Raw genomic sequence first — 8,080 nt, 5'->3', positions numbered from 1 at the left:
CACTCAGGAGGGAGAGGGAGATGGTTCTTCGGTTTATGAGGTCCGCTCTGTCTCGCTTCTTTCTGTTCAAAAGCGCGATCATTCCATCTATTAGGGATTGTGACATGCTACCCCCCATGCCATCTACTCATATAGGCCAATCAAGTCCAGTTAAGTTAGGTTCCATGGCTTAACATACAGTTTGAATGAGAGACTGTCACCGCCCAGGGTCTTGCTGTGCTTAGAGAACATAACTGCCTGCTTTCTCTTTCGGGTCCAGTGTCTGTGAGATCCCAGCCAGGAACATTTCCACCTGGGCTCTCTGGCACCTTCAGTGATAAGATGTTGCCATCAAAGTCAGTGATGACCATCATGACATCATTTTTCATACCTTGAATTTCATCCATCTGATCCCAGAGTTTTGCTAGGGGTGTAACAGCAGAGCATGACATTCCCGCTTAGGTGTGGTCCGCTAACCCAGTCCTGGTTTTCTCCAGGTCGAATTCCATGTCCCAGCCTCAGAGCTCGAGTTCAAACTGTCTCTGCAGTTTGCTGTGCAGCTCCCTGAATGTTTTCTTCTTTTCCCATGCAGCAGTCTGCTTGCATCCTGGAAGAAGCTCCTGACTTGGTTCTTGACCCACTCCCACCACTGCTCCATGGATTGAAAGCAGTCCTCCATGGCCCTCCACCCTGTGTATGCTTCTCTGAGCCTTGACTTAGTCTCCTCACAATCCAACAGTGTGCAATTCACCTTCCAATGTCCCTGATAGCTGACTGCTCAGTGAAGAGGACAGAAACCAAGGAGCTCTGAACAGGGTTTACAATCTGGCAGTTGAAGATGAAGTCTATTCTGGAATACATGGAGCCATCAGGGTGAGTCCAGGATTAGTTCCTGGCATTCACCATTTCTCCAATTACGTCTCTCAGGGAAGCCTCACCCACAATCTCCCGGAAGAGCTTGGATGTCACATACATCCCTGCAGAGCTGAGGCCAGTGCATCTATCCTCCTCAATTGTGTATTTAAAGCCAGGCCTACTCAGGATGGTCCTTGAGTAGGCGAGCAGCAGTCTCAGGTTTTGGGAAACCTCCTGTCACTCATGCTTGGTCGGGCGCAAACACGTTGATCAGTCGGATCAGTTTTCCTGACCATGAGACATCAATGGTCAGCACTCTGCTGTTGACCTGCTCTGTTACTGATTCAACTGTGAACTGCCTCCCTTTAAAAAGGATGGTGACACACGAGGACTTGCAGTCCTTCCCTCTGTATCAAAATAAAGGACTGTGTCTTCACTCCACCTCAAGCTGTTTGTACCACTGGGCATGCAGTATAACACATTCCTGAGCAAAGCACGCATTACAGTTCTGGCATGCCAAAACGCTCAATGCGTTACCCTGCCTGTTCCTGTCCTCCATGCACCTGACATTCCAGATGAGCTATGATAAAGCCATCCTAGTAATGTTTAAACTGCAATCTGTGGGTGTATCAGGGTCACACTGATAATTTACCAGGGTTCTGCACCCCCTGCTTGCTCCATCTCTTCTTCTCCCTCGATGCTGGTTCTGGCACACTCCACCCTGGTCTGGACTAGCTCCTCTGTCAGCCATTCCATGATGGGTCCAACGGATGGTCTCTGCTTCCCATTGCTGGTACCTGGTTAAAGATTTCCATTTCTTTGTGCAGTTTTGTCGATTTTTTGTGGATTTCTGATGGTTCCTCTTCACCATTGTTGTCCTAGGTCACCACCTGGTACTTGCATGCCACCTTCTAGCTGGAGTAGTACTTGATATTGGAGGGAATGGGTCTTTTGTTTGTTAATCTCATGGTCTGTGTTGGTTCTTCCAATCTGATGTCATCTGTGACAGATATGGCTGGGGTGACATTGTTGGCTCTCTGGCCTCTGCTCTCATGCTCCTGATTTTCTCTCTCTTCGAGTTTGTCTTCAACTTTCTTTTCCCTCTGCTTCTTTTGCCACATATCTCGTGTCTTTACTCATCTTGGCTGGTTGCAGGGGATCTATCCTGCTCCTCCTTGGCCTCAATATCAGGCTGGGACTGGTTTCCATCTGTGACAGCGGCTTCCACATATGGTGTGGATACTTCCTTCATCTAGGCCTCTGTCGCCCCCGGTTCTGCTGGGCCTGAGTGCTCTTGGACCTGTTTGGGTTTCACCGGGCCTGGGTGCTCCTGGACCGGCGTCACCTTCTTGGTCTTATATGCCTCATAGCTGCTACCCTCAGCAGAGTCTGCATCTTCTAGTGTGCTTCTGGGCTGAGGGTCTTGTGGAGCGGCAGTGCACCCTTTGCTCCTGCAGCTACTACTCCACTGTAGGATCTGACCGCATCTGGGCATGAGTAGGATGTGTGCCCCTCTGAAGTTGAATATCAACTTTCTGCTGTGCTTGTGGGCCTTGTGCCCTGATTCGCTGCACGACATGCAGAACTTCGAGAGGCATGCATTCCAACAGTGGCCCTTTCCCATTCGCTTCTTGCCAGTGAAGGGGTTTCCTGGGTAGCCGATACTCCCTTTTATATGCTCAAATGTAGAACTCTGACGGGGGAGGTTGCAGGCCATCCTTGCATTGGGTGCTCAGCTCCTGCTCCGGGATCGCTCTCCTTGATGTGTTCCACACTCCATTGCTGTATCGGAACTTTGATGGGTCTGTCATGCTGGAGCTGTACATTCTCAGCAGGGTGCTAATGTCCATGACTGAGACATGAGTGTTGGTCATCTCGACTGTGATCATGCTTTCCCTCGTCTCAATCAGCATCTGCATGTTGAAGGTCAAGTATTTGACTTTCTCCTTCATGTCCTGGAAGATACCCCAGTACTTTTTGCAGAAGGACTGTGTGAAGAAGGTTAGGAGGAAGATGCCATATCACAGGTAGTCCTGGATGCTGAGGATCTCACTGGGATTTTTCCTGGAGACCATTACCACCTTGCTCCAGAACGTGTCTACCATGGTACATGTCCCATCCACCTATGTCACATTCATCCCGATGGTCTGGCATTTCATTTCATTCAGGGGGCATGGTTTGTGGAACCACAGTATTCTTCCACCTAGATTTGCCTCACACTCAGTGCTGTTACCACCTGGTTAGGTTCCACTGATGCCCTGGGAATGACTTTCCTACCCTCCAGCAGTACTGCGGCTACAGGGCGGTACCACACTGCTGCCTCTTCCCCATGTTGGGCAAATCTTTTCCTGGGCTTGGTCTTCCCTTCCTGGCATTTCCAGCTCTATGTCTTGGGCCTTCCCTCCTGGGAACTCCTCCAGATGGTTCCATTCCCTCCTCCATTTGCACTTCCTGGGTCAGAGCCCAGCTGTCACTGCTGTTGCCTGCAGCAATCGTGGTCTCTTTCTCTCCTTCTCTCCTTCTCTCCAGGGTTGCCAGTCCAACGACAGTAGGGTCTCACTCACTCTTTCCTCCCAGGCCTCAAAAAGTGGGTTGTGGCTGCAGGCAACCAAACACGGATCCCCGACTAAAAGAGCTGAGTACAGGAGTGGATTCTTTGTAAGGTGTTATAAAATCCATTGGCGGATGAGCAGGTCCCGGAAGCGAGCCAGAACTAAGGGGTGGGGGGCGGAAGCTCAGAGATACATGAAAAGGACTTAATGATGTAAGTCATTCTAAGGGGTGGGGAGCCAGAGATCGGACTTAATTGGCGAAGGAACATGCCTCGGGGGACAGCCAGAATCAAAGTATGGGGGCGGGTACATGGGGATGCACAATTATAAGTTAAAGATGTTAAGAAGTGCTGAATTGATGTGATACTTTGTTTTCCTGTGTGCTAACTAAAATAAACATGTTAAAAAAAATCACAAGAATAATCATCATACATTCCACTTATGGCCCAGAGATGATCACCAGTGCCTAGAATATCAATTCTGATAAGAACAGATACTTCACTTGATCTGAGCCAAAAGGCCTAGAAGTGATGCAGGTGTGAAAGATATCCCAGTCATTTTCTTCTCAAATCCAATTCCCCAAGTTGCCTGAATGAGGATATGAGGACCATGGTTGCATACTAATTAATGTTTGAGAAATGTTTGTGAAAATTGAAATAAGCATCCAGACCAGTGTCCATTGTGTGTTTAGTGATTTAAGCATACAGTACTTTTATCAGAAACATATTCATCAAATTCCCAACATATTCTTTGATTTTATGCAAAGCATCCAGGAACCCTCATTATCTTGTTCAATGTCTCATGTGGGTATTTCAAAAGAATGATATTGGAAATAATGTATTTCTTAGGCTAGTCGAGCGTATGATAGTGTGTTTTGCTTAGTAAGACACGAAACACATTCTTATTAAGGATACAATACATACTGAAAGTAATAATTGGAACTTATCATTTTAAAGTTGCAAAATGAGCCAGTTTACGTCAGTACAATTACAAAAAGAGACTGTTTTGATAGCTTCTTTTGCTGAAAATGCAAACAATTCTGTCTCTAAAAATGCCCTTGCTTCTTGGAACGGGCCCCTCTTAGATTAAACACAATTGGGCTTCATTACAAGTATGGCGGTAAGGCAACAACAGCGTCGGTATCGCTACCGGCACCGTTGCTACTGTTCCGCCAAACTAGGAGTTCTGCTTGCGGATGCCCTGGCAACCAAAAGGTCTGACCTGGTGGCCGTACCGGCACCCGTGAGCAGAACATGATGGTAGCACCGGTACCGTTATTAACGGTACCGGTGCTACCGCCCTCCCCATTCCCATTGAACCCTGTGGGGCTAAAATGGGGATGTACCGGGCCAAGAACCCGCAAAAGGGCAATTAACGGGTCTGGCTGGGCCGGAATAGAGCGGTAATTGCCCATTTGCGGGTGCCGGACCCGGATGCGAGTTTAGTTTGGAGGTAACCTTGCCGGTAAAATTAATATTTAAGTGTGCATGCTTGTCACTGATGATTTGCTAGTGATGCTGAACCTATGCATTCGTTATAGCATACACAGAAACTAATAATTAACAAAACATTTAAAATAAACAAAGTTGTAGACCCGCAAACCTGGTTCTCTGGTCCTTTACAAGATCTGCTAAAAACACAACATCCCCTCCCCCCAGAGCCTACCTGCACCCCTCCCTCTTCCCTCTGTCTGAACAATGCAATCTTAGTGTAATGGTTGTAATCCTAGAGGCCTCACACAATGACTATGCATGTCATCAAATGACATTTGGTCCACAACTCACTGCTTCTCTTATTAACACATATGTCCCTTTAAAATATGTTATCAGTGGTCGTGCTGCTGACAGCAATGGCTGGAGAGGATTTGGGGAGTTTGTAATTTGTTAGGGGATAGCGAAGGAGAGGGGGTTTGTATAAACCACACACCTCTGCCATATTGAACCCTGATAAGAACTGCCACTTTGGATTACTGTTCAAGGGTAAAATAATCATACACCAATGTTATTGTACAGAAATGTAACACTTTAATGCCATGAGTTGCAGTGGGGCATAGAGTTTATTCAAATTCAACGGGCCTCGATTAGCGTTCCAATTTATGCAGTGGCTGCCAAAGCTTTGACATTACAAACTAGAGAACATTCTATGCCTAACAAGGCACACTTTAAGTGCATTACTATTTTTGAGTTGGCTGTCACTGTCAACGAGTAATCCTACTTTTTATTTTGGTGTCCTGTCTCAGACTTTGATTATGAAAAGCTGCCCTCCCCCCTACATGTACAGCTCCAGCTTCCATCTATCAGCCCCTCCTTTCTAAAAGTCAGTGAATCTCCTTGACCTGCTGTGCACTCACTATAAGAACACTGTGAGGCTCTCTGGAAATCCTAAGCCCCAGTCATTTGCCCGGACCTCCATTAACGCTCACGGCTCTTCCACTAAAGTATAGGGAGATGAAGAGAGCAGTGTGAGAGGGGGAAAGAAAGACTAAAGGAGAGCATGAGCGATATTAGCTTGCCAAGTACAATTTGTGGTTTTTAGATGGAAGATCAAGCCTACTTTATTTAAGATCATTGGGCCTCATTACAAGTTTGCTGTTCCGGTAACTACGGTACCGGCAAGCTTACTGGTACCATAGTTTTTGGAACAGGAAACTACGAGTTCTGCTCCTGGGTGCCTTTCCGCCTGCCAGGTCGGACCTGGCGGGCGGACCGGCACCCACAAGCAGAGCATGTTGGATGCACCGGCACCATTCTGAATGGTGCCGGTGCACCCGGCTTCCCCATTCCCATTGAGCCCTATGAGACTCAAATGGGAATAGGGAGCATTTTTTACCGGCACCCGGGAATTGGCAAATACTGGGTCCGGCGGGGCCGTAAGACCTGGTAATTGCCCATTCCCGGGCACTGGTAAAAATCGCAAGTGTGTGGCAGTCTACCGGTTTTACCAGCAAGGCTACCGCCAAACTTGTAATGAGGCCCATTGTAATAATACAACCATAAACATTAGAAAAAAAGAGAGGATGTCATTGCTGTGACACGTGTGTGTGTGTGTGTGTGTGTGTTAGTCTGTACAGCAAAAGGGGATTGACATACATTGTCTAGCTCTTTTCATGTAAGCTGGTTTGGACTTACTCCTTTCCAGGTCGCGGATAGATCACACTGAGCTCCCAATTCTGTATTAGTATGAGGTCCGTTTTCCCTCTGATGATTTGAACCTCAATAATTGTGCAGAGGTTGAATCTGGCCCCTCTTGTTTTGTGTAGTCATATTTTGAATTGGTAACTATTGCACTTCCACTGAGAAGACTGTCATATGTGTTTTTTGTTTGGACAAATGAGAGACTAATCATGAATTCAGTAATGTTGTGGTTTTTAGAGAACGGCTCATTACTTGCTGGAGGAGGCTTAGTAGTTACTTCAGGAATTCTTTGTAGGAGAACTGGTGGAGTCAAGGAACTTCTTTTCAGGAAGTGTGGTCTGTTCAAAACCCAAAACCCAATTTAAAATAATATGCCTACATTTCAAACAGGAAATACAGTATATGAAATAACAGTTTTCTAGAAGCAAAGCCTACTAACCCACTACATTGTCTAACTTCCAACTTAGCAGTGTGGTACATGTAAACGTCTTCCCAGCATGATCTACTCAGCACTGTAATTAACATGAACCTCGCCATTTTATGTAGACTTGCGAGAAACCATGTTGACCTTGATTCATCCATCTGTGCATCTCTTGGCCAGCAGCAAGTGGCCAGAAGTGGGATAGAACCCGGCGGTGAAGATACCTCCTCATAGCAACAGCCACCATTCCGCAAAACTACACATAACTGCACACTCAGTAAGCTTGACACCAATTTCACCATTGGGAAGACCAGGAAATTCATAAACACATAATATTAGTATACAACATGACTTAGCAGTGCACTAAGCTCACCAAACGTTTGTCAATAACCAGAGGCTCCAGTTATTATTTATTCATGAGAAGAAGGTCCCTTGCACTACACAGTGATGCAGTGATACCCAGCACCTATCCTATACTGGCTTACTCAAGAGCAGCTCAATACATAAACACCACATTGACCTTAAATGTCACCAAACCACATTGCCATATGGCCCAACCAACTACCAACTGCACAGCTATCCAAAGTAGCACCAGGCCATGGTGTTCCCATAGCCAAAGCACTAGCCCTGACTTCCAAGACGCAGATGGCAAACCAACAAAAAAGCATAGCCACGGCAATGGACTGGCACAAAAGCTGGCTCACTATTTCCTTGTCCAAACTCAGGGCACCCACAACCAACAGTTGGTCTGTAGGTTAAATAGCACCACTATCCCTCAATTGTGTACACAAAAACAGACTCAGAGGTGAACAGCAAGTTAGTGAACTCCAGCTAACGAATGATGAAAGACCCTTGGCCTGGTCTTTTAAATTAGGCTCAGGCCCATTCATGGTCAACTCATGCATACACATATCACTATAATGCTCAAAGGGGTCTGCAGAACAAAGAGAACAAAGTTTAACATCATCACAAAAAACAGGTCCACATGTGACATTGTTAGGACAAACCGGTCTTCCTCCAGACTCCCGAACACAAACACAAAATCTGAAAATGAGACCCATATGTAAACAAAACAGAAAAATAGCCCTCAAACAAGACATATGCCTGGATGTTACACATAACACAAATCACAGGCCCTA

The 8,080-nt window shown here is 46.4% G+C and overlaps 1 non-coding gene across 1 annotated transcript; it reads right to left on the bottom strand.

The window, feature by feature from the left end:
• Positions 1 to 3,721: 3,721 nt before the first annotated feature.
• Positions 3,722 to 3,918, bottom strand: LOC138448180 (U2 spliceosomal RNA). The gene has a single exon (XR_011260030.1). It is a non-coding gene; the product is annotated as a U2 spliceosomal RNA (small nuclear RNA).
• Between the last annotated feature and the right edge of the window lie 4,162 nt (positions 3,919 to 8,080).

The sequence above is a fragment of the Ambystoma mexicanum genome, chromosome 3q (genome assembly GCF_040938575.1).
Source record: "Ambystoma mexicanum isolate Mex_15411 chromosome 3q, UKY_AmexF1_1, whole genome shotgun sequence".
NCBI classification, from domain to species: domain Eukaryota; kingdom Metazoa; phylum Chordata; class Amphibia; order Caudata; family Ambystomatidae; genus Ambystoma; species Ambystoma mexicanum.
The sequence above is the reverse complement of the archived record's forward strand: the minus strand, read 5'-3'. Positions and strand labels throughout refer to the sequence as shown.